This window comes from Channa argus, chromosome 8 (assembly GCF_033026475.1).
Source record: "Channa argus isolate prfri chromosome 8, Channa argus male v1.0, whole genome shotgun sequence".
Taxonomy (NCBI): domain Eukaryota; kingdom Metazoa; phylum Chordata; class Actinopteri; order Anabantiformes; family Channidae; genus Channa; species Channa argus.
Window position 1 is genome coordinate 27,629,428 of NC_090204.1, and position 15,389 is coordinate 27,644,816.

The 15,389-nt window shown below is 40.0% G+C and overlaps 1 protein-coding gene across 25 annotated transcripts in view; it reads right to left on the bottom strand.

The window, feature by feature from the left end:
- The window catches only part of ptprfa (protein tyrosine phosphatase receptor type Fa), a 316,431-nt gene that overhangs the window by 261,113 nt on the left and 39,929 nt on the right, over positions 1-15,389 (bottom strand). For 24 of the 25 annotated variants that reach the window (XR_010914989.1, XM_067512515.1, XM_067512505.1 and 21 more), the window contains exon 2: positions 12,329-12,407. The exons of the other annotated variant lie outside the window; for it this stretch is intronic. The gene's annotated coding sequence lies outside the window, so the exon portion shown is untranslated. The remainder of the gene's footprint in view (positions 1-12,328; positions 12,408-15,389) is intronic. 25 annotated transcript variants of the gene reach the window in all.

The following is a 15,389-nucleotide window of genomic DNA, read 5'->3' on the forward strand; positions in this document are numbered from 1 at the left end:
TCTATCTGTCTTTCTGTGTTGGACACCTGTCCAGGGAGGACCCTGCCTCTCGCACAATGACAGCTGGGATAGACTTTTGCCCCCCCAGCCCTGAACCCACCAACTTACCCCACCTCTAACTGCGGTTTCTTGATTTCTGCGACCACATTGTAATTGTTCTAAATAGATTGCAACTATCTGAATCCTAAAACTGTTTACATTCATTCCCTGCCATGTAACAAGTGGTTTTGCCCACTGAGAAGCGTTTGTAGTCTGCTAGAAATTGAACAGAATACAGAGAATTGAATTTGAATAAAACCACCCCTTTTTATTAGATTAAAAATTCATTTTGATCAGGACACTTTGTTCCAATCATAATGTAACACAATGCATTTTCATTCTGATTGGGTTCTTAATGTTATTATCAGTGGATCCATAGAAACACAGTTACTGCCTGTCTTTCTTTAATGAGATTCTGTATCGACAGAACTCACACAAATACTGGAGCAGCACCATCACATTACACACAGTCCCGTCCATTTTCCAGGTTGCCAGTGATGATGATACATCCGTGCGTTCTGTGCTGTTGCTGATCACTTGTGCTGCTGATGAATTGAATGAAAGATGAATTCTCTCTGCAGCGCGGCCATCAACACCATTATAAGTTTTTAATTTGCATAATCCTATAATATTTATGGCAAAGTTGGCTGAACTATTAGTAGTATCTTTCCCAGGAAGGCATCATTGTCTGTATAGGCTACAATGTGTAGCCTGTTGAAAACTTCCTCCAGGGATCCAACACAGTGATTTCTAACTAAAACTTGTTTACATTTCATTGAGACGAGTCTGTTGATTGATACAAGTTCTTCAAAATAACGTCGTGTATTCTGACTTATGATGGTGGAGTCCTCATCACAACATGCTATGGTCTATTTGAAATCTCTCTACATGTTGCTGCTTTCATTTACCCTCAGCTTTTACATGTCTTCCAGGCCCTGCTGCAGAGGAGCATCTCCACAGCATGAAGTTGCCACTGTGGGGATGCTGTGTTTGTGATGACGTGCAGCATTTGGTTAGCATCTAGTCTGACGGCTAAAAAGATCCACTTTAGTCTCATTACAGCACAGAACCATCTTCCAGGTGAGTATCCCACATACCACATACATATGGCAAAGCTGAGATTTATAATAAGCTTTTTTCTCTTTTTTTCTTCGTGTCATTCTCCTACAAAACGTCTACAAAACGATCCAGGGTCCAGTTGTTGGACAGTAAGTACAGGTTACTTGGGTTTTGAGGACGGCCTCCTTTAGGCAGAATTACACATGTGCCACATTCATTGTATTTTTTATTGATAGATTCGGATGTTATGGCCAGACATAAACGACATGAACGTATGGCTCCATCCTGCCTTGTATCAACTGTTTAGACTGGACAGGATACTTTCTCTTTGTACCAATTGAGCTTCGTTGAAGTGCAACAGTCTACCTGAGTATTGTTGCTGATCATGTCTATCCCGTTATGACCACAGTGTGCTCATCTTCTGACGGCTACTTCCAGCATGATAATGTGCCATGTCACAAAGCTGAAGTCATTCAACAGTCACTAGATCTCAGTCCTATAGAGCATCTTTGGAATGTGATGCAGCTGTCAGATCTGCAGCACTGTGTGATGCTCTCATGTCAATATGGACCACAATCTATAAGCTATTTTTCCAGCATCGTGTTGAATCTATGCCACAAAGGATTAAGGCAGTTCTGAGTGCAAAAGGGGGCAAAGTGGCCAGTGAATGTATCATACGATATCTTACAGTCACTGCTCTCAGCTGATGTCCATATAACAGTGTGATTTAAGAAATACATTGGCTGCACCAGTGATGATTTAGGTAAGTTACTTGAAAGGGGGTGAATAGTTTTGTTAAAGCCACATCAAATTTACCATGATTCAGTGTTCTTCCAGGTTGCGTATGGCTCCAGTGTGTCATAAAGCCATGCTTTCTGCCCAGCTCAAGAAATCCAGAAGGCCGAAATTATGAAAAATTGTTTCCACAATTCAGTACGTCAGTCTTTTCATCCCTTCTGATATAGTTAATTTGCTTAAAAACAAACCACTGATTTACTCAGGCCTTCACTTTCTTCTCCAGACACATGGGAACTATTTTTGCTTCATTATTCAAACTTGAGGATTTTTTGGAAATCAAAACAAATAGCCAAGCAATAAATAAAAGACAAGCAATAAAAATCCAACCTTTTCAGAGAACACTGACATCTGAGGATTCGGGTCAACCAGCTCAATCACGGGTTTCCAAACAAAGCCCTGCTTCTTTCAACCGAGCCTCCGGATTTCCCCCACGAAAGGTAATTATGCACACCTCAGCACGAGACAGGCTGATACTCTGCATCATCTTTGCTCCATGTGTGTCAGTTGAGAGTATTAATATTCAGAAAAAACAACTTGTCAGCACATGTGGGGGACAGTGGAAAAACTGAATCAGATGACCAGAAGCCTGAGGGGAGTCTTGACACGTTAGTGAGGAAGCAGCAGCCTGATGATGTGCTCCGTTGCTAATGCTCAGAATCTAAACCCATAACCTGCCACATAACTTACACAGTGGGCAGCCATATAATTCTTCTCCGACAGTCAAAAGCTCTCCCAATATCAATAAGAATTCAAATGTGTTCATCAGTGGCAATCAGTAGCTCCCCCCAACACCACATGCCTGATGATCTATGCTGATGATGTTTTCTAGTGCTTCATAACACCCACATAGTCCATGGATTTGTCATCCCAGGGGGCCATAATAATGAGTTGATAACAGCCCACGTGTTTGTCAGAGCTGATGCTGCAGGTAGGCAGAGTCGCAGTGGGCTCCACATCTCCACACACCTGTCTCGGCTTTCTGCCCCACCATGAGAGGAGCTGTGTTTATTCACCAGCAAAATGAGATCTAATGACAAGAGCAGCTGCAGCAGCAATGCTCTATTTCTAGGAGATGTTTCTGTACTGCTGTTGATTGCGGATTCATAATGCTGTGATCGGCTGATTGATGGTTTCACAGCTGTAAAAGTTGCGAAAATGAAGCCACTAATCCAGATGAGAAAGCTAAAGAAAGCTTTAGCTGAGGACAGCAAAGCTCTAACCCCACACATCTTGATGTTTTTCACACATTAAAAACTGAAACAAATGATTTTCATTATGTTTGCTGTCGTCGGGTTCCATGAAATTTGTATTTTGCTAGTTAAAAGGAAAAAAAGAAAAACATTCTCTAACTTGACTTTATGACTTTATACGAACAAAAGTCAACACAAAAACGTATTTGTTTTAAATAAACTGAAAATAAAACATTTAAATTTAAAATGCACAACCCCCATATATATATATATATATATTTTTTTTTCAGATATGGTATCGATGCAAAGAATTTACACATGAAGAAATGGTGCAGTACTATGTGAAGTGGTGTATTTTCCATAGGGTAGATAAGTGTTCCAGAGGTCCAGAGTTTGGTTTAAGTATAATTTTTGGTTTCATTATACACAACAGTATTTTAAGGATGAAAAATGATATTATTATTTTGTGGGTGTTATAGATTTAGGCCAAGCTGACAGCTTTTTGTGTTTTCACAAAACCATTATGGCTTAATAAAAAGTAAACTGCATCAACTAGTCTGACGACACCAACAGCATTATGTCTATGTGTGAGATAAATGAACCACAGCTGGTATTTAATACTAATTAACTTCATTTAAACACAACAAAATAAAGTGTTATTCAGTATATATTCAGACGGTCAGTTGATACTGTATAATGTCATTTTGACAGAAGGCAACGTAACTGTGTGTTAAAGATGAAAAAAGAATGAAGGTCAGTTTTTAAGACGTGTTTTGTGGCACAGGAGTTGATGATTATTGTTTGGCTCACTATAATATGGACGGTCTGCGAGGTAAATGAGCTTGTCCACAGCTTGTCCAATTGATTGCATTGTTTGTGAATGTCATTGATTTTTATGTTGGCGGGATTATGTCAGAGGAAGCAGCACCACAGGCAACTGGAGCTGCAGCATGTCAGTCAACTAAGTGGATTCAATAAGAATTAATTTGTGAGGGTTTAAACATGTGTTGGACATATGTTTATTAGCTACAGGAAGCTCTTATATTATGGAGGCCAAATGAACAGAACACAGCTATGTTTTATAGCGGACAGTTCATTGAAATTTTGAAGTTATTGGTTAATAGATAGCAGATGAACTGTATCTTATCAAATAAACACATGATTCTATTTTTCTGTAGGACCTGTTGGCTCTGTGTGGTTAAGATACTCTATACATTTAACATAGCCATGTGATATGTGGAGCTATATGTCGAGCAGACGTTTTCGTTGTCAAGGTGAGACGCTCAACCAAATCAATCAAAGTGAAAAGTAGAAAGAATGAGGATGAGTTTGATGAACTTTCAGTGAGAGCATGGACTTAAGAGGATGCAGGCACCTGAGATGAGTTGATGGATCTGATCTCTGCTTTAGGTGATGCGATTATCAACTTTTTGAAGCTGCTGCAGCAATCAAAGGTTTACTTCCCATTTCTACATCTCCACTTTTACATCTAGGATTTGCACTAACATGTCGCTGGAGAAGCACACGTCTCAGGCTCAGGCAACATTTTTATTTACTTGTGGATGTTCAGTGAAGTGCTTCATCCTACAACAAGACTTTACGGTCAGACTGCAGGTATGTTCCTATGCAAATAAACTGCACTAAACATGTGATCCGCAGAAGAAAATGCAATCCAGTAGCAATTATTTTTCATATACATCACATCCAGAAAGTTTTACCGGCACTTCTTCCACATTTTGTTATGTTACAGCCATATCCCAAAAGGGATCAAATTCATTCTTTTCCTCAAACGTCTACAAACAATAACCTATAATAACAATGTGAAAGTAGTAGTATTAGTAGAAGTATTCATGGCCTTTGCCATGAGACTCAAAATTGAGCCCTGGTGCATCCTGATACTGATCATCCTGGAGATGTTTCTACAACTTGCTTGGAGTCCACCTGTGAGAACTTCAGTTGATTGGACATGATTCAGTAAACCATACACTTTTTTTTATAAGGTCCCACAGTTAACAGTGCATGTCAGAGTGCAAACCAAGCAAGAAGTCCAAAATTCTGGACTTCTGTAGACCTTTGTATGGAGACACAGATCTGGGGAAGACTACTAAATAATTTCTCCAGCATTGAAGGTCCTAATGAGCACAGTGGCCTCCATCATCCGTAAGTGGAAGAGGATTGGAACCACCAGGACTCTTCCTAGAGCGGCTGGCCAGCCAAACCGAGCGATCGAGAGAGAAGGGCCTTAGTCAGGGACCAAGAACCTGATGGTCACTCTGATAGAGCTCCAGTGTTTTTCTGTGGCGAAAGGAGAAGCTTCCAGGAGACAGTTGGCTTTTTAGAGGCTTTACGTTAGGAAGAGCCTATTTTCCAACTGTGTGGGAGTCAATTTGGGCTAACATTAGTCCAGAGGCTGTGTTGCTGCTTCACGACTTGACTGCTTTTCTCATCTTTCCTGCCTTGCAGCTCCACCCCAGCATGAGAGAGACGATGAGATTGCTGCTGAGCAATGCTAATCCACTTCACTTCAGCTAGGCAAGCATGCTTCACCTGCTTGATCACATAGATTGAGATCCTCACTCATTAGCTCTTTCGTGTGTGTGTTTAGTAATAAAGTGCTCTGATCTTATCTGTGTTTTTAACCATCGGATCGTTGCACTACACTGTGAAAAGCTAAAACACACTGCTTTGAGAATTTCTCATTGAAAAACTAAATCAAAGGACAATTTCTTTTTCCGAATTAAAGAAAAAGAAGAGTAAAAAAGACCCATTTAACAGATTTAACCTTGTGAACATTGTGCAAACTATATGGTATTTATTACATTACTAGACCTTTACAGACTGATTTTTAAACAACTTCATACATCTACAGGAGTTGGGGGCTCTGGGAAACAAGGGAAACAATTTGCTCTTTATCAAAGCTGCTAAACTAATGATTTAATTTGAGCTCGTTAATGTCTTTATGACAAATGTCTGATTGGTTGAAAGATCTGTGCAGGTACAGTTGCGGTGTGTTTCATGGCTGATTATTCTGACATTTAGATGAAAGCATGTATTAGGTTAAAGTCTTTCTGGCCAATTTCAAACGGAGTTCACTAAAAAACTAACGTAGTGTTTAAAGGGATCCCTACCAGGATAAGGTTAGCGGAGCTTGCTAAACTTAGCATGCTAGCTGATATAAGTTAGCAGAGAAAAAAGACCAACTTACTGTAAACACTAGAAAGATGCAGGTCATTGAGAGCTACAATGAGGACAGCTCAATGCAGCAGGAGGCTGGCAGCACGTTGGAAGAACATCCTTTCTGTGTGGAGTTTGCATGTTTTCCCTGTGTTTGTGTTGCATCCTCTGGGTTCTCCAGTTGCCCCTACCACTAAAAAACATGTGTTAGGGACCAGGCCAGGTTGGCCCATAGTGGTGGTGTAATTAATTTACATTAGCTGTAAAGCAGCTTTAAATATTGAAAGCTGTCAGTCATACTAAGACATTAGAAAGTTCTCTGTCAGAAAAATCGGCAATTATACACCAAGCAATGTCATAACATCTGAAGAAAATGTTGACCCGACTTTTACTTTTAATTTTAAATGTGACTCATGTCATATACTAACACTGAACGGGTGGGGTTTATAACTACTACACCCAATCATCAGGGGTTCAATCAACTTCCTTTAGGTTCGTTTTTGAAGAGCTGTCCCGTCATCCCTCTGTAAGTAAAGTCTGTGATATGGTCACAGGCATGTGGAAGTATGAAAGAGCTTTAATCCCTTCCTGTGAGGGGTTCACCCACTGGACCTTTATTTTGAAAAGACTTATTGTAAAAAAAGAATTCACAGTGAGAAAGAATCTTCTCATGCGTCTCTGTCAGTGAAGAACAGGCTTTAATGCTTAAACGGGCAAACGTCCTGAAACTTTGCCTCAAAAAATGGGCAATAACGCAGAAAGTAAATGTATCATATAGTAAAAATGTAGGGCTATGAGCATCTTCAACAAACATGGTGATACCTTTTATGTGAAGAGATTCAATAAAATGAAGGTTACATGGTGATTTAAAAACAGCCCCCGTCTGAGATTCAGAGGAGAGTTTGTGGACCTCTGTTCTAATGGTCCCCAATGAAACTGACTTGACTTTTGGCCACGCACATCAAAACTGTAGTCACTATGTAAGTGACATTTCGTACAAGAGAACGAGTTGACCTGCGTATTCTTATAATTTGTTCATGACAGCTGAAAGTTGACTGAAGACAAAGAAAAAAAAGACAAAAAGGTGATTGAGTGAAGTCACCACTAATAAGAATAATAATATTAATAATGATAATAAATAGTGAAAAAAGCATTGGTGTGATGGCTGTTTCACAGCTCTCCCATCAATTAATCAGCTGACTCTGTCCACTTGTCCACATACCTGACTTAAAAACATATGTTGACATTTGGAACCATGCAGATGAATGTAACAGATGAAGGTTGCAGATGAACATTATTGGACTCATAAAGTACATAAAGCCCTTGTTTCCCTTAACCTAACCAAACGTGCCACACATTTACTAATCTTTAACCTCCACACGTACACAACATTAAAAAACAACATTTATTTTTGGCAGGCAATTCAAATGTTGAATATTACATATTGTTTGTGCATATGAGACATGATGTACTTTTATAAAAGAAAGCACACAAATACTTAAGATCCCAGTGAGATCTTGGGATAATAACTGACAGGTTGAGGTTGCTGCTGCACCTCATCATCTGGCTACAGCAATCGTACTTTGCAAGCAAAAGATAATGGAGGACATAGTTTCCCTTGTGCAGTACTGGACCCAATTATGGATATAAAGAAGAACATCTTTGTATTCAACTGTCATGTTTTCTGTTAACAAAAAGAGCAAGGCAACGACAGAGGGGAGAACAAATATGGCCACTGCCCAGGTGTTGCTCATGTCACGTCCTGCGCTCCGTCAGCGGCGGTGGGACTAACAAGGCAGCTGGCAGAGAGCAGACAGGTATAAGGACAAAGAAGTGTGGCCAGGAGGTAGACACCTGTCAAATTAATGTCCTCCTGTATGAGCCGCTCAATAAACACTCCCAACAGCACCTGATGAAGGATGTCTTCCTCCTGCTCTCATCGATCGCCAGCCTCGATACTGCTGTGATCTGACACGGCTCAGCCCTCCCTCGGACATGCTCAGCTGCTCACTAAATAACGCACAGTTTCATAGTCAACTCATTTGAATTCATTCAGCAAATTAACGTAGTTGTTCATTGACATTCTTTTTGTCTAACAGTCACTGAGTACTGCTGTTCATATAGGTGCCGTTATAATCCACAGTTCATGCAGGAACATGAACGTATAAAGCGAACGTACGAACGTAACATAACACACGTAACCAATAACTAAATGTGATTGTTGAATGCAGAGGAAGGGAGCAACAAGGGAAAGCTGTGTTTCCATTTTCTATGTTCTGTTTCCACTTTTAATTTTTTTAGATTTAGCGGGTGTGTGCATGTCAGGGTCTCCACGAGCCTCTGCGTCTTGTTATTACCCATAACGCTCTTCTCTGCATAGGTCTACGTAGTCGTTTCTGTAAATCCACACAGAAACATAATTTCGCTTGTAGAGTGTAAAGCTAATTTCAGTGCACGGTCGTCTACACACACACAAACACACAAAACATGGCAAGAAATGGACACGTGATGCAATTGAGTAGATTTTGATGTGAGTAATACATATTCAAGTACAATGTATCAAATAGTAAAGTAAAACAACTAAAATTTTTCGGTTTTAGTGATCTGAGTTAATAATTAATTTGTGTTTACTATTAATGTGAGTAAAGATAAAGATGAAGATTTGCTAAATAAACATCTTTACACGACTTATAGTTACTAGATCAAGTCTTTAGTTTTTCAACTCAACTGTGGCAACATGTCATTTTGCATTGTCACAAGCCAATTTCTATCAATAATCACAGCTTGTAGTCGAGGTATTTTATACTTTCAAGATCCAGTGTGGCCAAAACCAAGAAGCTCATCTAACGTCCATGTGTTGTGAGTCAGGCAGAAGTGGACGTCGATTAGAACTGTGTCTATCGAGTGAAACTGATTACGTTTTATGTCTTTTGGTTTTCGTAACTAAAATCTACTTAATATAATTGGAACTGCACAGGATTTATTCAAATGAGATAATTTAAGCCTTGTGTTAGTTTCAACGTGCTGCACCCTTTTTAGTGTCTAATTTACTGAGATAGTTTGTTAAATATTACTTCATGACAATCTCAGTTTTTACAGTGTTTCTTTCTTCCTTTGCTTCTTGTAAACCTTGACTTGTAAACCTTACTCATCCAGTGAGTCTGTCACTAATAACCAGCTCAGCAGCTGCTTCTGTGAGCGACTTCAGGTGTTACACAGTAAGTGTTATAATAGCGGGAACACATTTATATTAATGCATGCCGTGTTTCGAACACAGAGAGCTTCTCCGGGTGCGCGGTAGAGAGGACACTCCTAGTGTGATGCTCTGCTCAGTGGCCTCTCTCTAAACCTGCCAATGCAAAGGCTGTTTGCCCACATGCCATTAAGCAGCACACTCCAACCAGTAATACTGTCTGTCAAGAGCTGCTCTCAGTTTCAGAGCTACTGGAAATCGTGGCTATATTAACTGTAGCACGTTATAGAAGCAGTGAGGGAAACACAGATGCAGATTGTCCTCAGGTGTGTGTGTGTCACTTAGTTGCACCCTGGGTTTGGTGAGATTTCTGTGCTTGTTTTTAACTCCATTATGTGTTTGTATGATTTTCATACAAATGTATTTGTATTAAACTGTGCCTGCATTCTGTGCTCATGTATTCATTAGCAGCCTGGTAGCTCAACGGGCAGAGCATCAAATTGGGATTCAAAAATCGAAACAATGAAGTCCCAGCTTTTGTCAAGCTCCTGTGGCTGCCCACGGCTCCCCCCAGGGGGGGGATGGGCTGGATGCTGAGAATTTAATGATGACAGTAAAGCTGCTATGATGTTTGCTGCCATACAGGCGGGAAACAGCCCTGTGAGCTGTAATGTGTAGCGTGACGTGTAAACGACAAGGAAAACAAAGACAAAAACAAAAAACAAAACAAACACACACACACACTCGGGCTTGGGGCCGGTGCTGAGCGGCTGGGGAAGGGGCTGTTGGGGGTTCAGTGTCTTGCCCAGGGGTGGTAGGCGGCCACTCTACCAACTGAGCCACTGCCGCCACTTACGACTCCATATAACTATATATATAACTATAACTTCAATATAAGCAGAGAGTCGAATTATCGCCATTCTGCCAGTTTCAAACTGTTCAAATGATCACATGGTAAAAGTAGAATTCATGCGCAGATCATCTTAATGACATGACTGACCACTGTATGCACACACACACACACACACACACACAAATACATATATACATACACTGGCGTTTTGGGCTGTACCAGAATTCCAAGCACTGGACATTCTTCTATCAGCCTTGACTAATGGGCTAAACACCAGGCACAATTTACTACAACTGAGACATCACCGTGACAAATATCAGTGGGAGCAAGATAAGGATGAGGTGAAATAAATAGCATAGTGAAAGAACACTGCTTTCTGTCAACCTGATATAGCAACTAGCACTTTACGTATTACTATGCTATTAGCACCACTGCTTGGACTTTTGGAACTACTACCACTGCTGAGCCTGTCTCCTCAAATAACATACAATGCAGCAAAATTTCAAACAACGGTTAATTTTTGACTGAATTGTAACCAGTAGATGGATTGTGTCCTAATGCAACATGCAAACCTATTTCCAAAAATGTTGGGAGGTAATACAGTAAGAGTACAAACACAACCCATGAATTGTTGAAACTTTTTTTTTTTTTTTTTGTACTTTTAGATGCAGCAACACATTTAAAAAAGTTGGAACAGAGACATCAACAACTGGTTAAGTTGTAATGCTTAGAAAAAAACAACTTGCAGCTAATGAGGTTAATTGGCAACAGGCTGGTACAAAGACTCGGGAAACAGAATCCTCGGGTAAATGAGTCTTTAGATGTAATAATGGGGTGAAGTTCACCACGTTGTGGAAAAACAAATGATCTGAAACACACTTTTCTGCCTGACATCACTAATATACCACCAGCCCCTGGTGTTAACATAGTGTATATATCTAGATGTCCCATCTGAATCTAAATCCCATGTTATCTCAGGTGTTAAAGTATGACCTTATAACATAGGTGTGCAGAGTGCAGCAGCACTGACTTCTGCATAAGCTGCACTGGTCATTGTGTGTTATCCAGTTTGTGAAACTGCTGCAAAATTATATTTTCCGTCAGCACAAAGAGAAAACCAAATACAGATACAGAGATACGGCTGTTTCAGTGGCAATATCCTCACAGGAAAGAATTTCCACCTTAAAGCCTTCAAAGCCAGCAATCTACCCCCCCAACACACACACACACACACACACACACACACACACACACGCTTGCTGAATACATTTAGAGCAGAAACCTCAAATCCTTCAGGGATTGAAAGTGGCTAACACCCCCACACCTGCACACAAACAAGGTAAGCATATGTCTGACTGCTCTAATGCTGCATTTTTTAAAGCTGCTTCAACAACTTCTTCTGTCTTATTCAAACCCTTTGCTTCCAGCTGATCAAATCCTCTCAGGCAGCAAGATGTGCTTCACCTCCAACCTTCTACCTGAATCATCAAGCTGTAGCTTAGTGTGCTGCAACATACCCAACTGCCCTGCTACTATCTGTCTGTTTATTTCACTACAAAATAGAAACTGTGTCACTTGCTATTTATCTTATTTATACTCTTCATTATGTTATTATGTATTATGTTTCATGTGCACATTGCTTTATATTTGCTTTCTTTATATCACGTTCTTTCAACAATCAAACAAAACAAACATTTTTTCACCATAAATAACTGAGTGAAAGAGAGGAATTTCTAGTAGTTTTCTGATGAAACAAAGTTGCTTGGAAGCCTCTATATATTCTTATTGTTTATTTTTTCTTATATGCTTATTGCTTATTCTTATTGTGCTCCATAAGGAAATTCCTTTGTATACACACTAACTTTATTTAGAAGAGACAATGATATCAGAATCAAGAATAATTAATTTTTGAGAAATGGATTCTGTGCTCAGTAAATGTGTGTGGTTTACTCCTGCCCATGCAAACATGAAAAAAGAAATGATTTGCCTTCTCACAAATTGCTGCTCTTTGCTTATACTCACTTGATGCCTCGGCTCCGTGTGTGCTCATCTTTGCCGTTATGCTTGCTTGCACCAGTTTTAGCAGCGAGCCCATAAAATCCTAAGAAAAAAAAAAAAAAGAAACAGTCACTGTGAGCTGCCATCCTGAATATGCAACAAGCATATTGCAAAAGCCGTTGAATGTCAGTGAAGCCCCTCTAATCTAAGATGTAGCCCAGACAGAAACTGTCAGATAAACATGCAGCTGTGTGGTAAACTCTGGATCTATGCTTTAGGACAGTTCTAGAGACTCAGGATTACCCCAATAAGGAGATTCCCTGAGACTTATGTACCTTCAAGGCTTTTTTGTGTGTTTGCACATGTACTGCTGTGAGTAATGCTGAAGTGTCAGTTTAAGTAGTATCCAATATAAAGTGTTTTTCAACATTATGACAGTAAAACTTTATATTTTAACGCTGACATCAGCTAATATACTCCAAAATCAATTATTACATCGCTACAGACAACACAACAGGGATCGATGATGATGTTTCTATCGTTTAATTCATATCGTAGTCAGATGAATTTTTTTCTTCAATGTGCTCTAAACAAAAAAAACTGTTTCACAAATGTGTAATCTCCTATCATGCTGTGCCCCCCTGTGCTCGCTAATTGAGCGGATTTTCACACATGTGGAACTTACTTCACAATTTACTGACAGAAGTTCAGAAATCATAATGTTTTTCGACTTAGCCACTGTTGCTATCAGCTTTGTAGAGAGGAGGGTTTTTCACTGTCTTTGTATTTATACAGAATATTCGTGGTGAATTCTCCGGATAATTACCTGATCTATTCACAGGTGCTCAATTGGATATGATCCAGTCTTTGTATCTTAATCTGCATAATGTGTGGGCGGACTGACTGCGACATCTGGATAATATCTAGATATCTCAGGATTAGAGGACGTGTCTGAAAGGGGGTTTTGTGTTAGTGTTGAAACAGACTGATAACTCGCTTAAAGACAGCTTCATGAAGCTGAACAGTGTAAGATAATGGTTGAATGAATGGGAGTGTACCATAATCCTAACCTCTACGCACAACAAAAGTTGGGCCTCTGACTCACTGAGCGAAAGGCACTTAACAGCTGTCAGTGAAAGGTAGCATTTGTTGACAAGACAGGTGCAATGCATTACTTTGTGCAGGTGTCTGGTCACTCAGTTTTCTGTACCGATAATCTACCACCTCGAATTCCCCAGTAGCTGCAAAAACAGAAAAGTTCAACAGCTCCAAACCATGTGCAGCTGGCTGACCCAGCTGACGGGCCATAACAGTATACTGTCGTCAGTTGAGACTCCCGAGAGGTCCTTGTTAAAAACTAAATCAAACTAAAAGGACAGGGAGACTGAGAGAGATGGGGAGGCACAGGAGCACTGAAGGTAAAACTCGGAGTATCACAGAGCTAATTAAAGTGGGGACAGGACTAAAGGGCACAGAAAGGACAAAGGCCGGATCATTATTTACTACTCTTTATCTCAGGTTTAATGGGAAAACCAGTTCCTAATTGCAACAAATTAGTCTTGCCAGAGGTTTACAAGGCTGCACATTAAATCATTAGCTGACTGTCTCTCTGCCGTTTCCATACTGCATCCCACACTGGATTTATTTTCATCACATCAGACACACATGATCGCTTCTAATCATTGTTAGGAGCAGAGAGTTGTTAGTTTAGACTGCACTGCAACCTTTAAAGGATGAATTCGACAAAACCACCTCCAACACCAAAGCGCCGTGTTATTTTAAATGTGTCCTGGTCCTTAGACTCTCTGTCTCGCTTGTTTTCTAACTACCCCAGCCACTGTCGATCACCTGGGAGTGTTGGGTCAGTCAGAATCAGAAAGAAATCGAATTTACTTTGTCGTCCCCCACTGCAACCTAATCTAAGATGGTATCTTCCAGCTTTTGTTTGACTGAACTTGTAGTAGGGATCTCTGGTCCAAGTTATTCAGACGTTTGCGTTCTCACATGCAGCTCATCTTGGTAATGACAAGTTCAGGGTTGCAGCGAATGTCTGAAAACCACTTAATTGATAAACTACAGTCATTTTGTGACTTCATCATATTGCCCACAATCATGGGAAAGATGATCTGAACAATATTAAAGTTTCTCTTCTCATGTTTAGTCTCACTCCACTGGCCTTTTTCATCATTAATAATCGTGAGTCCAAACTGATGTGACTTTCCATAACTCCACAGGAGATGCAAAATAACAGCTGGTTTCATTTGTTATCATTGTCAATTATTAAATTGCTGGTTCACTGTCTTTAGAAAAAGACCCAAGTTACCGTTTAAGGCTATTTCAAGTATCCTCAGGTTTGTATTAACAAATCAGTCTGTGACTTGGCTGCCATGTGATTCCTACACAGACATTATACTGATGCTAATATTTCTAACAACTGTTCTGTCATCACCGTCGTCTTCCGATACTAAATCTTCTAATTCTGAGATAATTGGTAAAATGCAAGTAATTTTCAGCTGCTTTCTGGTTCGTAGAATGATTATATTTCTCACAGCCCTCCAAGCGAAAGCCACACTGCCAAAGAAATTTTCAAAATGTATCATTAATTGGTTATGAATGTCTGGATAGATTTATTGGGTACATGAACAAGGTTTAGTGGTGTACATGTTAACACCCATCCAAAAAGGATGATATCAGCAGCAATTTGCTTAGATCATAATGACCTGCAGTGTAAATGAATCCTTTGGTGTAGTGCCAATCTGTTTGGACTTCAAAAATATATTACCATACAAATGAGGATGCCTCCAACCTCAGTCCAGGTCAGTGTCAGTTCAAGACTGTGGAGTGAGCGGCTCATCGAATGGGATCAAAGTTAATGAGTGTTTTGTAAGTAAAAGTTTTGAAATTCTTGGAATCAAACTTGAGCAGAGAGAGATGGCAGAGACAACTGTGACAAAGGATGAGAAAACGCAGGGATGATCGACGCAATCATTCGGTTACCATTTTTCAGGACAAAGGCCAAATAAAAATAGCTAATTTATAGGAAACATATGTTGCTTGAGACCTGGAGCTGGATGGAGCTTTTTGT